General features: G+C 38.6%; 1 protein-coding gene and 1 pseudogene across 4 annotated transcripts in view; both read right to left on the bottom strand.

The window, feature by feature from the left end:
* TBC1D4 (TBC1 domain family member 4) overlaps nt 1-18,546 on the bottom strand; it is a 178,941-nt gene that overhangs the window by 69,958 nt on the left and 90,437 nt on the right. The gene's annotated exons all lie outside the window — the stretch shown is intronic.
* Nucleotides 13,454-13,575, bottom strand: LOC112827003 (U4 spliceosomal RNA; annotated as a pseudogene).

Raw genomic sequence — 18,546 nt, 5'->3', positions numbered from 1 at the left:
CCAAAAACAAAACTGTGAGACTAAATAGGCCACTGCCAACCTTTAATAAATCATGATATATCCTTTCAGTACTTTGAAAAGTTATTATAAGGGATCAGAGGTCTTAGAAAAATTAAGATTAAAAAAAGTATACACTAACACACATCACCCAGGACTGAAAAAATAAATAAATGCAAAAAATAAAAGTTATTGTAAGTCTCAGCTGAAAGGAACCAAAGTTCCAACAATGAGGATAAAATAAGCTTTCTGGATAAAGAGATTAAGGCCCAGACACTCCTCATCTGCATTAGCCTTCAGAAAAAATGCAAATGAAAACCATAGTAAGATACCATTACACACCTATTAAAATGGCTAACATCAAAAAGAGAAAAGTCCCGCTGGGATGTGGAGCAACTGGAACTCTTGTACATTGTATGCAGAGATGTGAAATGGCAAAACCACCTTAGAAAATCTTTTGGGAGTTTTTCTGGATGTAAGCATAGACCTATCTCATGACCCAGTAATTCCACCCCTAGAGATTTGCTAACAGCCCTGAAAACACATAATCCACACAAAAGCTAGTCCACAAATATTCATAGAAGCTTGACTCACAATACCCAAAACAACCAACCCAAATGTGCATCAAGTGAATACTCCCTAACCACCAGAGAAATGCAAATCAAAACCACAATGAGATATATCATCTTACCAGACAGTTATCGTCAAAAAAGACCAGAGGTAAGTACTGGCAAAGATGTAGGAAAAAAGGGAATCCACACGTTGTGTCAGTGGGAACATAAACTGGTGCAGTTAGTATGGGAAATAGCATGGCGTTTCCTCAAGATATGGGTGGCTCAGATGGTTAAGCATCTGCCTTCAGCTCAGTTCATGATCTTCAGGTCCTGGGATCAAGCCCCACATTGGGCTCCCAGCTCAGCTGGGGAGTCTGCTTCTCTCTCTCCTTCTGCCTCTACCCCTGCTTGTGCTCTCTCTGTCTCTCTCAAATAAAAAAATAAAACTTTAAAAAAAAGATATTAAAAATAAAACTATCATATGATCCAGCAATTCCACTTCTGGGTATATATCCAAAAAAAAACAAAATTACTATCTCACTGCAACATTGTTAACAATAGCCAAGAACATGGAGACAACCTCAGTGTCCCTCCACAATGAATAGATTAAAACAATATGATATACAGATATAAATATAAGTATACAATGGAATATTATTTAGCCACAAAAAAGGAAACCTGCCATTTGCAACAACATGAATGAACCTCAAGAGCATCGTGCTAAGTGAAGTAAATCAGAAAGAGAAAGACAAATACTGCGTGATCTCATATGTGGAATTTTTAAAAACTGAACTCATAGAGAAAACAGATTGGTGGTTGCCAGGGGCAAAGTAGGTAAGGGGGATGCTGGGAGTGGTCAAAAGGTACAAACTTCTAGTTATAGGTTAAGTTCTAGGGATGTCATGTACAGCAGGGTGACTATAATTAATACTACTACATAAGCAAGTAGGTCTTAAAAGCTCTCATCGCAAGAAAAAAAACCTGTAACTATGTGATGTTAAGCTGATTTTGTCAGTCATTTCCCAACATATACATGTATCAAATCATTATATTGTACATCTTGACCTAATACAACCTTGAATGTCAATTATATCTCAATAAACTGATGAAAAAAAGCAAACATAAAATGTGGTACATTCATACAATAGAATACAAATTGTCATCTCTCACTTGGTTTACTGCACTAATCTTTTAACTGGTGTCCCTTGCCCCCTTCAGTCTACTCTCAAAAGCCAGAAGGATCCTTTTTAAACTGAAGTAGAATCTTTCCTCAACAAAAGTCATGTTACTCACCTGTAAATCCTCCAAGCTGCCCATTTCATTAAGAATAAAAGATCCTTACAGTGCCCTAAGGGCCCACGCCATCTGTATATGACATGTGTACATTAAATATGCCCTGTAGCTACATGTCCTCCATACAACTTCTAGTCAACCTAGATGTTCATCTTTTCATCCTAACGCCATTTCCTATGACCTTACTCCTGAACTCCCTCTCATTCTGTTGGCGCCATACTGGCTTCCTAGCCATTCCCAGAGCATGCCCCCGACACTCCTCCCTTAATGGCTCTACGCTCCATGGTCCTCTCCCAGTTCACTGCATGGCTCGCTCCCTCATTCCATTCAATCCATGCTCTAAGGCCACCTTGTGAGGCAGCACGTGCCCCCCACCCCAAAACACACACGCATGGCTCGCTCCCTCATTCCATTCAATCCATGCTCTAAGGCCACCTTGTGAGGCAGCACGTGCCCCCCACCCCAAAACACACACACACACACACACACACACACAGCATTCCTTGGATTTTTTTCCCCTACTTCATAACTCTGTAGCACTTACCTCTTTTAACATCCTGTATAATTTACCAGAATGTAGGACCTAAGAGGGCAGTGATTTCTGTCTTTTGTGGGGTTTTTTGTTTTGTTTCATTTTTTCCTTTTATCCCAGAACATAGAATGATTCCTGGTACAAAGTACATGCTTATGTTGGCCAAAGGAAAAAAAAAATTGGCGGGGGGGTGGGGTGGAGTGTGGATAATTTTTATATTTGGCAAAGAAGATTATTTTTATACTCAGGGTCGTTTTACATTTAGACATAGAGAGTATATCTTCAAATCTAGCACCAATTCTGAAATGGGAACTTCTCTTTCTCATAATTATTTGGGATATACTGCCAGAACACTCACAGTTCAAAAACCATAAGAATTTCAGCTTGCTGGCCAAGTACTTCCTATGAAAGAATAAAGTCCAAATGCTATAGTTTCAATGACTACCCTGAACACCTGACCTGTCTCGGGGAAGAAATCAGGTGTTTTTACTAACACATGACCAGCAACCTTAGTCTTCTTGTCATTTTCTTTTTGCCTTAGTATCTGACAAGGGCCAAAGCTAAGGAGAGTGAGCTACATATGCAACCCTGCAAAAAGCAAAATGATTCTGAGGCACATGGATGGCTCAGTCGGTTAAGCATCTGCCTTCGGCGTGGGTTCTGATCCCAGGGTCCTGAGATGGAGCCCCATGTCTGGCTCTCTGCTCAATGGGGAGCCTGCTTCTCCCTCCCCCTCTGCCTGCCCCTCCCCCTGCTTTTTCTCTGTCTCTCTCTCTCTCTGTCAAATAAATAAATAAAATCTTAAAAAAAAGAAGGCAAAATGATTCTAGTGGCTATTAGGCAAAACCCTAAGACAGTTCAATGCCTTCTTCCTCACTAACCATATTTCATGAAATACTTCTCATCTAATTTTGCAACCCAAGGGTTCCTAAATTTCCAAAGTGTCTCTGTAGAGTGAGGAAAGATTATCTGTAGGATTTTTTTTAACCTGCAGAATTTTGATCTTGTTATAAATATGTAAACTATTATTAGAGTTGTATTCTACTATTGAGACTACAAATAAAGTTAATTCAACCTTAGGTGTATCAATTCCTCTGTCTTCCACATTTGTGCCTTTTCTCTACCATTAGGTTGAGAGCTCTCATATGTGGGGAACTGATTAGGGGCTGAATTTCTACAGTCTTACTGACACTTCCCTGTGACCACAGGCAAAGCCTTAGTACCTAAATGTAATTCAGTTAATGACCCAGTTTATATAAGCAAAGCTTATCATCTTGCCTAAGCTGCGTTGGTCATTTCATCTTCCAATAATCTGAGTGTTAACTGCACCATGACACCCTCCCTCAGGTCATGATATCAACAGCTCTCAGTGACCCGGGATGCAGAGAGGCTCCCCCTGCAGAACTGACCGAACAACCTCCAGCTGTTTCTATTTACCATTACGTGGCAAGCACACACAAAATATTATACAGCCGCTGCCGACACACTCGGAGGCCACACCAGGAGAGAGACACTGATGAAGTAAGGTCAGTAAAACATCCATAGTGGGGAAATGAGTTATTAGAGAAACATGAAAACCTATGAGGCATTTAATTTAAGGGGCCAATCAGAAGCGGCAGAAGAAAAATAAAACTCGGTCCAGTACTTGCACATACATGTGACATTTTGGAAAAATGGCATTTTTCCCCTAGGACAGTGTTAACTGACATATTTCTATGTCCTTTTCTATGTTTTTGAATGAATTTGAGTCTTCATATGTATTATATCTTTCAACATCTCTTTTCCCGCTCTACTATTATACTGTAAACTTTTTTTTTAAGATTTTATTTTTTTGACAGAGAGAGAGAGAGCACAATCAGGGGGAGTGGCAGGCAGGGGGAGTAGGAGAAGGAGAAGCAGGCTTCCCGCCAAGCAAGGAGCCCGATGCGGGACTCGATCCCAAGACCCTAGGATCATGACCTGAGCCGAAGGCAGATGCTTAAGGAATAGCCACCCAAGGTGCTCCTTTACTGTAAACTCTTAAGTGGAGAACTGAGTGGTGGTGATTTTGTTCTTACTAGAGCTCTTCCATGTGACCGCTGGGAAAGTATTCTCTTCTCAGAAGAAACTGAGTGACCACTGTCAGGAAACAGAAGTAAAAATAGCAGGTTTGATACAGGTTTAGTAAATTTCTGTTGCTAACTCAAGATCTGGCATTCCCCAAAAATGGAAAGCCATAACTTTTCACTCTGCTCAGTGCTCACCCAGCCGGGAAGTGAATGTACATGTCAGGAATGTTTCCAGATGCCACGGAGCACCTCAAACTACACACTCTAGGTACATAACCTAGTTATTCATACTCGAGCTATGAGTAACATCATTGCTCAGGATCTGACTATGTTGCATGGAACCTGATGAGGATTTAATGCCAACTAAAGGCAAGGGTGTTTCTTTGTTGCTGTTTTTAAAGATTTATTTATTTATTTGTCAGAGAGAGAGAGAGCGCACATGAGCAGGGGGAGCGGCAGGCAGAGGGAGAAGCAGACTCCCCGCGGAGCAGGGAGCCCGATGCGGGGCTCGATCCCAGGATCCTGGGATCACGACCTGAGCCAAAGGCAAACGCTTAAATGACTGAGCCACCCAGGCGACCCCAAAGGCAAGGTTTTTATTCTGTAGCAGGACATAATCTTTAACACAAAACAACAATAATGAAAAAGACTCTCCCAAATAGGGACTGAGAGGTTTGTATTCTATCCCTAGCTCTGCCAGGAATTTGTGCTATTCCTAATCCCAGAGTTTCTTCACCAGTGAAAGGGGGTGGAGGGGGGCTAGATAGAAGGTCCATAAGACCTCATCCAGATCCAAATTTCTGTGAGTTTATTTTTGTACCAATGTCAATACAAGATCAAGGAGATGGAAAATTCACTCTGTTAAACCAGAAATAGTGTAAGTCATTGAAATTACTCATTTTCATTAACACACAATAGTCAATTCAACAGACAATAAATGAACAGGGCTTTTTTCAAATGTCTCATAATATTAAGAAAAAGCACAGTGCCACCTTAAGCCAATATGTTGTTGTTACACCTTCAGTGACCTCAAAAAAGAATTTAGATTCAAATATCAAAAATCAGACAACAGCAATTTCTCACTCCAGAGAAGGAAAAAAAAAAATTGCCACTAGATCCCTGGATGTCATGCTGTGGTTTCTCATTAATTATCATAATTAGTTATCACACTCCAAGAAATCCAAGGGTATTATAAAAATTACACTCCACCTTGACTTCAAAAGAAAACAAATTCTACAAGAACCACAACTGATGTTTAAAGGTCTAGGCAAACACCAGAGAAAAATCTGGATAGTAAAAAGCACCAGGGAAAGATACCTTTGGTCAGGAAGCCAGCTGAAAGTCGTTCTCCAAGAGCACTAAATATGCCAAACTGATGCAGTCCTCAGCAATTAGCCTTTTGTCACACTTAAGAAGTTCTCTTTCTTTTCAAATAAGCCAGCAGTAAATCCGTTGTACTTGTTAAAGTCCACGTTATCACTATGCAGCCAATCATAAAAGTTCCCAGGAATAACCGTTATTGCTTCAAAAGTAAAGTATTTCCTGACTCTGCAATCAGGAAACACACTGATTGTTCAGGACTAAAGAGCAGAAGTTTTAGCTTTCTTCAAAAAGAAACATTTTAAGTTTGATAACCACTGTCTTTCTTACGCTACTTAAATAATCACAAGTGCCGAAGGCTTATTAATTATGAAGACAAGAAAAGATTATAGTACGATATCTTTTTTCCTCAAAAAAACTGGTGAACAGATGAACCTCAGTAAACATTTAAAAATGGAAACAAATATGAATATGAAAATAAGCTTAAGAAATAAAGCAAAAAAGTGAGTAAATTCTTTTACAATCGATATGAGCTTAACTCCTTGATTCATTATTAATTATTATAATAGTTACAGCAGGCACAGAGAAATTTAGATAAGTACAAAAAGGAGAGGGATAGTATTTTTTTGAAGTTGAGAAAAAACACTAGCAAATATTTCAAGTAAACTGAAAAATCTGCCTAATGAAAAGAACTAACAATTTAAACTAGTCTCAGGCCAAGAGAGACAGTATAGAAAAGAAATACATTTGCTTTGAAAGTAAGACATGCCTTTAGGAGGAGGGCAGATTTCCCTTCTAAGTATGTTTTAAAGTATTAAGGGGCACCTGGCTGGCTCAGTGGGAAGAGCATGCAACTCTTGATCTCAGGGTCCTGATTCAAGCCCCACATTGGATGCAGAGATTACTTAAATAAAAATAAAAATAAAAGATCAGCTCGGCATTTTGAGAAAAAAGCTAATTTGGTTATTTAGTGTTATAATTTCTGTTTGGTTTTCAAAATCTCCTCTTAACCAGTGGAAAGTGATCAGAAGGTAGGTCCATGCCATGAAATCCTTCACTTAGTTAAAGAAACACCACCCATTACCTGAGGAGACAGGAGGTTTTTCCAGCCCCTGTTACCTTGGAAGCGTGGTCTGTGTTGTCGTTTTTAAGACAAGGCTGTCTGACAATTTCAATAAGAAATAAAACTGATTTTTAAAAACCATTTTAACTTGTATCTGAAAGTGCTTCAGCGATTTTTGTATTTGGTTAAAAATATAAATTATTATTTTAAGGGAAATTTTGCACAGTAAAAAAGGTCTGATTATCACTAGATGTAGATTCAAAATCACTAGAGTAATGCAGGATTTTAAAAATCACATAATTTTATAACTAAAAGTGCCCTAATGGAATCACTGATCCCCACTATCTTGTTTTATAGATGTGGAAACAAACTATTTACAACCCAAAAGTTACACCAATGAAGAAACACAGGATGAGATTACAGAACGGAGACTATTTAGAGCCAAAGAAAGCAGAGTACCTCTGTGACACCACCACAGTCATCCAAGTTGCTTGGTTTTTGAGCCACACAGGCTGGAGTCAAGACAGTTTCCTCTCACATCACACTTTACTTCTTAGATATTCTCAGCCACTTTGCTCCAAACTCATTTCTGGCTCAGCTCTTCTCTAACTGCAGTTTCTTGGTGGCCTCTGAGTTAGCTCAAGCATCAGAGAGGGGAATTCTTAAAACCTTTCTGCTAAATTCTCCCCTCCCATTCTGTCTCACTGCTCCCGTCACTGAATACCATTGCTGGAAGATAGGACTTGTGCTTTTATGACTGTTCCAAATTTATAAGTGTCCTCAATAGCAACTGAGTTTGTGCTGGAGAGAAACAGCATGACAAGACAGAAGATGGGGTAAGGTAGGGAGTAAGAATTGAGATGGCGAAGGATTGGCAAGGGCAGTCCTTTCCAAATTCCCTTTCAAAAGTTAAATCGTGATTGTAAAGTGGATTTGTCCCTAGCATGGTATATTAGAAAAGCACAGAACGTGAAGTTAGAGGTCTTGAGTTTAAAGCCCATTCCAATATCTATTATTATCTGTAGTAAAGACACTGTACATCTTTCTCAGCCTTTGGTTTTCCACTCATCTGTAAAACAGGAATCACAATGTTGATTTCAGAAATAAAGTGGGGAAATTAAATTAAATGTGTAAATGTGCCTGATACAGCGCGGGGACAATGAAAGCATTCTATAATGTTTAATTAAATCTACAATATAAGCAGGATTTATACTGTAAAGAGATGGAAGAAGCAGGGAACTGCTGATAAATATCACCTTCACGAAATTTAAATTGCAGTGGGGGGGGGACATAATAAGTAAAATATAAAGGATTCTAGATAGTGAAAATGGCTAAGGACAAAAATAGTGCAGGGAAGGGGACAAAAATTTGGAGGGGGTGGCAGAATAGTTGCAATTTGAGAGAAAGGACTCTCTATAAAATATTTGAGTAAAAACCTGAAGTCAGCAAGGAGGTGAGCCATACCGGTATCTGGGGGGGTGACATTCCAGGCAGACAGAACACCAAGTACAAAGGCCCTGAAGCAGGAATTTGCCTGGCGTGTTCAGGGAACAGCGAGAAGCCATGGGAGTGAGACCATCAAAGAGGCCACTGTGGGGAACAGGAGGAGGCATGTCAACCACGTAGGGCCCTGAAAGGACTTTGGCTTTTACTCTTGGTGAGACAGAAAGCCACTGTAGGGTGCTGAGTTAGATGCTTAAAGGCTCCCATTGCTGTTGTATGGAGAAGAGATGGCAAGGGTGATAAGCAGGAGCCACTGAGCTAACAGTGGTTCACAGTGGAGTGACAGCAAGGGAAGGGGTGAGAAAATGAAGTTTTCTGGGTATAATTTAAAAGGCACAGTCAAGATGACTTGTTGATGGATCTAATGTGGCATGTAACAGAAGGAAAGGAAGCATGAATGAATTTTACGGGTTTTGGCCAGAGGAACCAGAAAAAGAGAGCTGCAGTGAAACAGGTTGTGGGTGGGGGAAGCTTCAGAGAGCAGGAGCTCAGTTTTAGACATGTTAATTTTGAGAAGCTTATAGGCATCTAAGGGGAAATATATACATAAATATACATGTCTAGAGTTCAGGGGAGAGGACAAAGCAGAGAAAGAAAACTTGGAAGGCATTCGTATACGGATGGTATTTAAAGCCATGAGATGAGTTCATAGAGAGAGTGAGTACAGTGAGTACAGATGTCAGAGTGAGGCAGAGAGAGCCAGGCAAAGGGAATACCTCTAGGGACCAAGCCCTGAGGCACACACTGTTTAGTCTGGGACATGCAAAGATGTGGGCAAAGGAAGATACCAGTCCCAGGGGCAAAACCAGGTGAGAACGGTATGGTGAAGCCAAGTAAGAAAGGCTTCCATGAAGGAGGGAATAAGCAACAATAGCAGTTTTGGTGGGGACTTAGAGCAAAGTTCTTCCTGGAGTAGGTTCCAAAGAAAATTCCAGGAATAGAATCCAAAACACTAGGTGCAGGAAACCTATTAGGGCAGGAGCCATAGGTACAGCAAGTGAGTCAAAAGACGGTTCTCTCATGGATGTAAGAAAGGACAGCTCCAGTAGAGAATATCCAATAGTAAAGGGGAAACTGATGATCTGGAGGAAGAAGACAGAATTGCCCGCAATGTCCTTAACTAGAGGCAGCACCTAGGGCACACTGGAAGAGTCTGAACTGACCCAGGGACATGGACAGTCCACCTCAAGGGGAAAGGCAAAATATAAAGGCACAGATGCAGGAAGATGGGGTTGGGGGGGGGCATGGAGAATTTCTCCTCTGACTGCTTTAAGTTCCTAAGTAAAACAGAAAGAATGACCATCAACTGAGGTGATGATGGGGAAGGAGAGAGACACAGTATGGAACACTGAATGATGCAATTCAAGGTTGACTACAGACAAAACTGTGAGGTGAAATTATCTTTAGACCTCTCAGGCTACCCTTCCAATGCTCTGATGATGTTGAATGTGCCCCTACAACCCCTTCATGGGAAAATGTGCATTTTAATCTAAGGTTGAACTTGAGAACTCATGTTATCAGGTAGGAATTCAGGAATGAGCCAGCAATTAGAAGAGATTTTGTACCCTGAAATGAAACCATGTAGGTAAACTGCCTTTTCTGCCTAGGATGAGATTGGAAGCTATCCTATATAAGTAATGTTTATGTAAGGAATACATTTTGGAAAAAGTTTGCATATAGTTGGGCAAAAAAAGAAATATAATTCCTTACCTTACCAAATAAGAGTAACACAGATTATAAAGTATTTGTATCACTTGTAAAAAATAATTCCATATTTCTTTTATTACATATGGGTATTTATATGAATATGACCAAAAAGGGAAAATAAGCAAAGTCATTAACACAAGAAACTCAAACTTCTTATACATATTTAATCTAGAAAGTTAATCTTCTGGTTTTTTAACTGTAATAACATAGAATAGGGGCATCTAAGAAGCACCCCTGAAAAGAGGTTGTTTATTTTTTTAAGCTGGCACTATGAGACCCACAGTTTCAAATGCAGCATAGCCCTTTACCCAACCGCAGATCACCTTCAATATGAGATCAACCTATTACCTGCTTATTCAACTGGATGCTTTCTAGTCAGCAAATTAGTCCTATTATTTACTTCATGCTCACATATTTAAAAGTATACAGTTCAAAACTGATAACCCTCTAGCCAGCCTAACTAAGAAAAAGAGAGGACACAAATTACTAACAGAAATAAAAGAAGGGACATCACTACAGATCCCATGGAAAATAAAAGGATAATAAAAGAATACTATGACTCACTTCGTTTGCATAAATTTGATATCTTAAATGTAGTAGAAAAAATCCTTGAATGACAAAACTCATATAAGAAAAAATAGATGATCTAAATAGGTGTATTCCTGTTAAAGAAATTGTATCAATGATTAATAATTTTCCAAACAAGAGAACATCAAGCCCAGAGAGATTCACTGGTGAACTCTATAAAACATTTAAGAAAGAAATTATACCAATTCTCTACTATCTCTTTCAGAGGAAAGAAAGAGAAAATTCTTCCTAAGTCATTCTATGAAGCCAGCATTAACTTCAAACCAAACAAACAAAAAACCTAGACAAAGATGTTACAAGAAAAGAAAAACTACAATATCTCTCATGAACATAGATGCAAAAATTCTTAAAATATTAGCAAATCAAATCCAAAAAAGTATAAAAAGAATTATACACCAAGACCACATGGGATTTATCTAAAGTATGCAAGACTAGTTCAACTTTTGAAAATCAATTAGTATAATCCATCAAAACAACAGACTAAAAAAGGAAAATCACATGATGATATCAATAGATTTAGAAAAAGCATTTGACAAAAATCCAACACCTATTCATTCCAAAAACTGTCACACACACACACACAAACTCTCAGCAAACTAGTAACAGAGGGGAATTTCTCAACTCAATAAAGGCTTTCTACAAAAAACCTAAACCTAACATCATAGTTAATGCGGAGTAACTCAAAACATTCCCGCTAAGATCAACTACAAGGCAAGGATGTCCCCTCCCACCACTCCTCTTTCTCTTTTTTTTAAGATTTTATTTATTTATTTGACAGAAAGAGAGAGAGAGAGAGCACAGGCAGGCAGAGCAGTAGGCAAAGGGGGAGGGAGAAGCAGGCTCCCCACTGAGCAGGGAGCCCGATGCGGGGCTTGATCCCAGGACCCTGGAATCAGGACCTGAGCTGAAGGCAGAGGCTTAACTGACTGAGCCACCCAGGCGCCCCACCACTCCTCTTTTTAATATCAGTCCTTGCTAATGCAATAGGGAAGAAAAGGAAACAAAGGGTGTAAGTTTTGGGTAGGAAGAAATAAAACTGTCTTTGTCCTCAGATGACACAATTGTCAATGTAGAAAATCTGAAAGAAAAAAAAAAAAAACCCTCACTCTCCCAGAATAAGTGATAATAGCAAGGTTGCAGGATATAAGGTTAATATACAAAAGTCATTTGCTTTCCTATATGCCAGCAATGAACAAGGGGAATCTGAAATTAAAAGCAAAATACTATCCACATTAGCACTTTCCCCCCAATTAAACACTTAGGTATAAATCTAACAAGATATGTGCAAAGTTTCTATGGGAAAAACTACAAAACTCTGATGAATCTAATGAAAGAAAAACTAAAGAAATAGATATTTCTATTTCTAAAACTAAAGAAATAGATATCAATATTGTCCAGAGGGCAGTTCTTCCCAACTTGGATCTATAGATTCAAATCAATCCCAATCAAAATCCCAGAAACTTATTTTATGGATATTGATAAACTGATTCTAAAATTTATATGGAGAAGAAACAACTCAGAATAGCCAAGACAATACTGAAGAAAAGCAAAATTTGAAGACTGATACTGTCCAACTTCAAGACTTTCTATATAGCTACGGTAATGAAGACAGTGCGGTGTTAGTGAGAGAAAAGACAAAGAGATCAATGGCACAGAATAGCCAGCCTAGAAATAAACCCACATAAATATAGTCAGCTGATCTATGACAAAGCAGTGAAGACAATACAATGAAGCAAAGATGGTCTCTTTAACAAATGGTACTGGAACTGGACATGCAAAAAAAAAAAAATTCCTCTAGACACAGAGTACACCCTTCACAAACTCAACTCAAAATGGATTATATGCCTACATGCAAAATGCAAACATATAAAAATCCAAGAAGAAAGCATAGGAGATTTAGATGACCTTGGGTATAGTGATACCATTTTAGATATAACATAAAAGATATGACCAATGAAAGAAATAATTAAGCTAGACTTTATTAAAATTAAAAACTTCCATTCTACAAAAGACATTATTAGGAGAGCTATAGGCTGGGAGAAAATATTTGACAAAGACACTTCTGCTAAAGGACCATCATTCAAAATATACAAAGAACTCTTAAAACTTAACTATAAGAAATGAACAACCTCATTAAAAAATTGGCCAAAGACATTAACAGACACCTCACCAAAAAAGATAAATAGATGGCTAATAAGCATACAGAAAGATATTCCACATGTCACTAGGGAAATACAAATTAAAACAACAATGAGATACCACTACGTAGCTATCAGAATGGCCGAAATCTGGAAAACTACCAACACCAAATGCTGGTGAGGATGTGGATCAAAAGAAACTCTCATACATTGATGGTAAGAATGCAAAATGGTACAGCCATTTTGGAAGAGTTTGGTGATTATTTACAAAACTAAACATAATGATTTGTAACAAAACTAGACATTCTCTTATCCTACTATATAGCAATCACTCTCCTTAGTATTTGCTCAAAGGAGTTGAAAACATCTATTCAAACAAAAACGTGTGCACAGATATTTATAGAAGCTTTATTCATAATTGAACTTGGAAGCAATCAAGATGTCCTTCGGTACGTGAATGGATAAATTGTGGTACATCCAGACAATGGAACATTATTCATTGCCAAAAAGAAATGAGTTATTAAGCCATGAAAAGACATGGAGGAACCTTAAAGGCATATTAATAAGTGAAAGAAACCAATCTGAAAAGGCTACATGCTGTACGATTCCAACTATATGACATTCTGGAAAAGGCAAAACTATGGAGACAGTAAAAAAGGGTGGAAGGGGATAGGGCGGGTGACTGGGGAGAGCACAGAGAATTTTAGGGCAGTGAAAATACTCTGTTATGGTATTATAATGATGGATATATGTCATTACAAATTTGTTCAATTAGCAATAATCGCGCCTCGGATAAACTTCATTGGCTATGATACTGCCACTGCGCAAAGCTACAAATTTGTTCAAATCCAAAGAATGTACCACACCAAGAATGAAACCTAAAACAAACTATTTACTTTGAGTGATCATGATGTGTCAGTGTAGGTTCATCCTTGGTAACAAACATACAGTTCTCATGAGTCATGCAGATAATGAGGGTTGTTATACACGTGAGGGTGCAAGGGTATCTGGAGAATCTCTGTACATTCCTTTCAATTTTATTCTGAGCCCCAAATTGCTTTAAAAAATTAAGTCTTCTGGGGCACCTGGGTGGCTCAGTCGTTAAGCGTCTGCCTTCGGCTCAGGTCATGATCCCAGGGTCCTGGGATCGAGCCCTGCATCCAGCTCCCTGCTCCGCGGGAAGCCTGCTTCTCCCTCTCCCACTCCCCCTGCTTGTGTTCCCTTTCTCGCTGTCCCTCTCTCTGTCAAATAAATAAATAAAATCTTTAAAAAAAAAATTTAAGTCTTCTAAAAAAAAAAATAGCCCAATACCATTTGTATTTGCTCTAGGAAACACTAGAGGGAGCTTTCCTACATGAACTGGTTTACCTAAGGGGGAAAAAAAAGGAAAAAAAATTAAGTCTTTTGTAATACTGAAAAAACGCCACTGTTTGTAAAACATTATTACTACTGCTCCCATTCTGACATACAATTAAACACTGGAAAATAAGTTAACTGACATTTTAACTGACTGGACAGTTTGGCAATAAAATCAATTAAGTCTTCAAATAAAGTTAGACTGAAAAAAATTAGAATATATCAAAATCAGCACTTGATAACCTTGACTCTTAGATATTTTCAAACAGGACACAATAAACATAGTAAGAAAGATAGTTCTCGGTCCTTTATCATGATACATGAAATTACAAAGCCATCTAAACAAAATGCTAAAACTAGATACTCAGTAAGTGATTTTAACTTATGAAATGTCTGAGCTAATGAGGGGAGGACTTTTTGAGCAAGCCTTAGTTGGGAAATAGAATGGGCCTGGGGAAAAGAGGGAAGGGAGCGAAGGCTAAACCCAGAGGGACCTGGACATGACAAGTTCTGGCTGAGATCAGTAGATAAAGCTGTAATATTATCAGGAAGAAGAGAAAAAAAAAAAAACATGCCTTTCTCAGAAACCTATTTTTGTCCTGGCCTTCTGTACGACTTCAGATATTTATACCACCACAACAGAATTTTTTACCTTGCAAATGAAAATAATGACATCTTTGAACTTTTTTTCAGAGTCATCAGTTATCTGTACACATAACTACTAAATGTGCATAGGTCTCCCTTCTTCAAAGAAGAAAAGTCCTAATTGCTGGCTACTCTAGGATAAAAATGAAAACATACATTCACTTCTTGCCAATATTAGGCTGGAAAGAAGGGCAACAGCAAGCACCCAGAAGCCTAATCCCTGACCTCGACCAGCACTTCCGTGGGTGAAAGAGGGGTACGTTCGCACAGTGACTATTCATGTTGGAGCTCTAGACTGCACTATCTCCAACCCCAGAGTAGAATTCAACTCCTGCAAACAACCTAAGTCATAACGGAGGTGCCTGATACAGTTGCTCCTAGTACAATGAAAAATTAGTATGTACAATAAAATCTTACAGCAAGACTTACATTTCTGGCCCTCATTCTTTCTTCTTATTTGTGACTATGGTGACTATCACCTAGAAAAGTTTCTGATCAGAAAATACTTTTTTCCAGAGCTGATACTAGTTTTTTAAAGATATTCGTCTTTGTTCATTAAATATCAAAGACTCCCTTCCCACCCCTCCCCCCCACATGCCTTGTGTTGACTGGCTAAATGATACCAAAGGAACAGCATATAATGATTTAGGTGACTCAACCCCAGTTTTGATTGACTGCAGAAAAAAATAGGAAGTTTGAGCCTTTGAGAGTCCTGAAGAAAATACCCCTTCTGTGCACATCATGGACATTTGATTGAAACCAGATTAATAAATATAGTACTTCCAAAGCAATAAACCTTTACCTTTGAAGTCTCCAAAATGTCACCATGTTGCCTAAAAGCCACCTGGAAGAAAAGTGCCCTGTCATAACTAACCCCTGCCGTAAAACGTGCCCTCTAGACAGAGATCTCCTAAACCCTTCAACACAACTCGATCACATGACACCATTACCTTTCAATTAATTGATCTTCCATGATTTTGTTAAGATTTCAAGTAAACTTTGGGAACTCAATATATCAAAGCTCTCCCACCAAAAAAAGTACTTTTACTTATCAAATTTCATTTATGTCAAACATCGAGCTAAATTTTAATTCCTTGAAGAAAACTCTCACTTTAGAATTTTAAATAGAATGTGCCACTGAAACATTTTTTATGATATAATAGTCTTCATTTTCTAATACTCAAAATGCTTCCTCCTCTCTATTCAATGAATTCATGATTACAGCCAATTCTTCAGTGCTGACATTACAATCAACACGACTGAAGATAAAAGAAATTCGGGAAATCTGTTCAATGGCTACTAAAAATTTGCCTGTATAGTATGATAATGTGGACAGGTCATTTTCATAAAAATTCCATAAAAGATATTTGAGCTGTGTCTTGCCAAAATTCACAACTTCAAAGTCAGAAAGCAAATTTAAAGCAAACTAGCGATCCTCGTTTTTTCATACATGGGCTACTTTCAAGAAAGGATTAAGATGAGGGATGCCTGGGTGGCTCAATTGGTTAAGCATCTGTCTCTGGCTCAGGTCATGATCCCAGGGTCCTAGGATAGAGCCCCTGCTCAGTGAGGAGCCTGCTTCTCCCTCTCCCTCTACCTGCCGTTCTCCCTGCTTGTGCTCACTCTCTCTCTCTTTCTCTCTGTCAAATAAATAAAATCTTTAAAAAAAAGGATGATTTTTATGATAAATCATTTATGAATGACTTATCAGCTGAACTAATAAGCACTGTTTTATCTAAATAGCACCAAACTTAATTTACAACAAATGGTTCTAGAGGATGCTGCCAATTCTTGCACCCTCCCCCCTGGCCCAATCTCTCCATCCCCCACAAAGTAGACCACAATGCAGGGCATGTAATCCAAGCTGGACCAGTGACAGATACAGGGATGGTTATGTGACCCAAGACAGGTCAATCTGAGTCACTCCCCAATATTTTTTCAAGTAGAAGACAAGACTAGCCGTTTTCAATCTACATTTTCAAGGTGTTGAGGAAGTTAGTCTGGTACCACAGGTGACCATATCCCTTTGCTGGAGAAAGCCGGTCTAGAGTAACACAAAATGAAACATAGAGGAAAAGAGAATTAAAACCAAGAGATGAAGAGAAGGAGTCTCGTGGGGTTAGGTTCCTGGTTGTAGACATCCTTGGAAGTGTGGCTAATGACCTCTGGGTCTCCTCTAATTCCACGGGCCACTCAGGATCCTTTCATATTGGTGGTGGTTTTCACCCTTGCCTCCAAGAGTCCTACTAGTATGAATGTCTACATGGATTGATGGGATTGGGTTCGTCTGCTATAATGAAACCCAAAATAACGACTGGTTACAGAAAACAGAAGTTTATTTGCCTCTCACATTAAAGTCCAGTGTATAGTACAGGCTTGTTTTGGTATTTCATCATGTCATTAAATATCAAAGATGCAGGTTCCTTCTATCTGCTTGTTCTGAATTTGAGGGGCCTTGGCCCCATGGTCCAAAATAGTGGCAAATGAATCCCAGGCAGCAGGACATGAAGAAAGAATGAATAAAGAGAAAAAGAAAGCAAGGGGCATGGCCCCCACAACACATACATAGAAAGAGAGAGAGAGAGAGAGAGAGAGAGAGAGAGAGAAAGAAAGAAAGAAAGAAAGAAAGAAAGAAAGAAAGAAAGAAAGAAAGAAAGAAAGAAAAAAGAAGAAAAGGAAGAAAGGAAGGAAGAAAGAAAAGAAAGAAAAGAAAAAAGAACACTTTCTTTAAAAAGCTGCCACACAAAAATCCTACTTGCATCCCACTGGTCAAAACTAGAGGAATTCCTAGCAGCAAGAGAGGCTAAGAAATGTAGTCCTGACTCTGAATGGCCATGCACCTAGAGTAGAATTCTATTACTAAGGGAAAACAGACATCAGGGACAAGTTACATTCCTGTCATAATTGTCAATAATCCATCAGAGAAAAAGCATCAGTCAGAGCTCTTTGACAAAGAAAAACTAAGGATAGATATGTCAGAGTATTTAAATCATGTAATCATTCTTAAAAGAAAGGGCTCATGTCAAAGCTGCAGAAATATGCCCTTAATAAAGATAAGACTGATCTAGGGTGCCTGGGTGGCTCAGTTGGTTAAGCGTCTGCCTTCAGCTCAGGTCATGATCCTGGGGTCCTGAGATCAAGCCCCGCATTGGGCTCCCTGCTCAGTGGGGAGTCGGCTTCTCCCTCAGCCTCTCTCCCTGGTGGTACACTTTCTCTCTCTCTCTCTAACAAATAAATAAATAAATAAAAATCTTAAAAAAAAAAAAAGATAGACTGATCTAATTGTTCTAAAGCTTTCCCAAATTGAAGAAACCAAAAACCTTCTGATCAACCCTCAAAGACAGTCATAAGACTATAACTTCTCACTCAAAGATAATAAAGCACTTCTGATAATCGTTTCGGTAAGCTGCATCTACAGTCATCGCTGAAATTTATAAGTATTTTTTCCAAATAGAGCCATGTTAGCCTGGTGGTCTTTATGTAAACTTTTATATGCCCTATAGAGATAGGAATGGGACAGCAATCCACAAAAAAACCACCTAAAACCTATTTCAAACTGTGATAGGCTCCTGCACATATTATTCTGGTGCAAACACAAAGCAATCGAGACCAATTAATAAATACAACAAATATAAATTTAATTCTTAATTACGTTTCATCTTGGAAAATATAGTCAGTTCATTCCAGTATGACAAACACAGGGAACAGTCACCTTTTAAACCAGCATTTATCTCTTTACAAGAATTTACTGAGCAGCTGGGAGTTAACTGTATTGTCTGTAACTTTTCATTTTAATCTTTTG

The sequence above is a fragment of the Callorhinus ursinus genome, unplaced genomic scaffold (assembly GCF_003265705.2).
Source record: "Callorhinus ursinus isolate GAN/ISIS: 27379988/994484 unplaced genomic scaffold, GSC_fseal_2.0 scaffold7, whole genome shotgun sequence".
Taxonomy (NCBI): Eukaryota; Metazoa; Chordata; class Mammalia; order Carnivora; family Otariidae; genus Callorhinus; species Callorhinus ursinus.
Note: the sequence above shows the minus strand (reverse complement) of the source record. Positions and strands in the feature narration are given on the sequence as shown.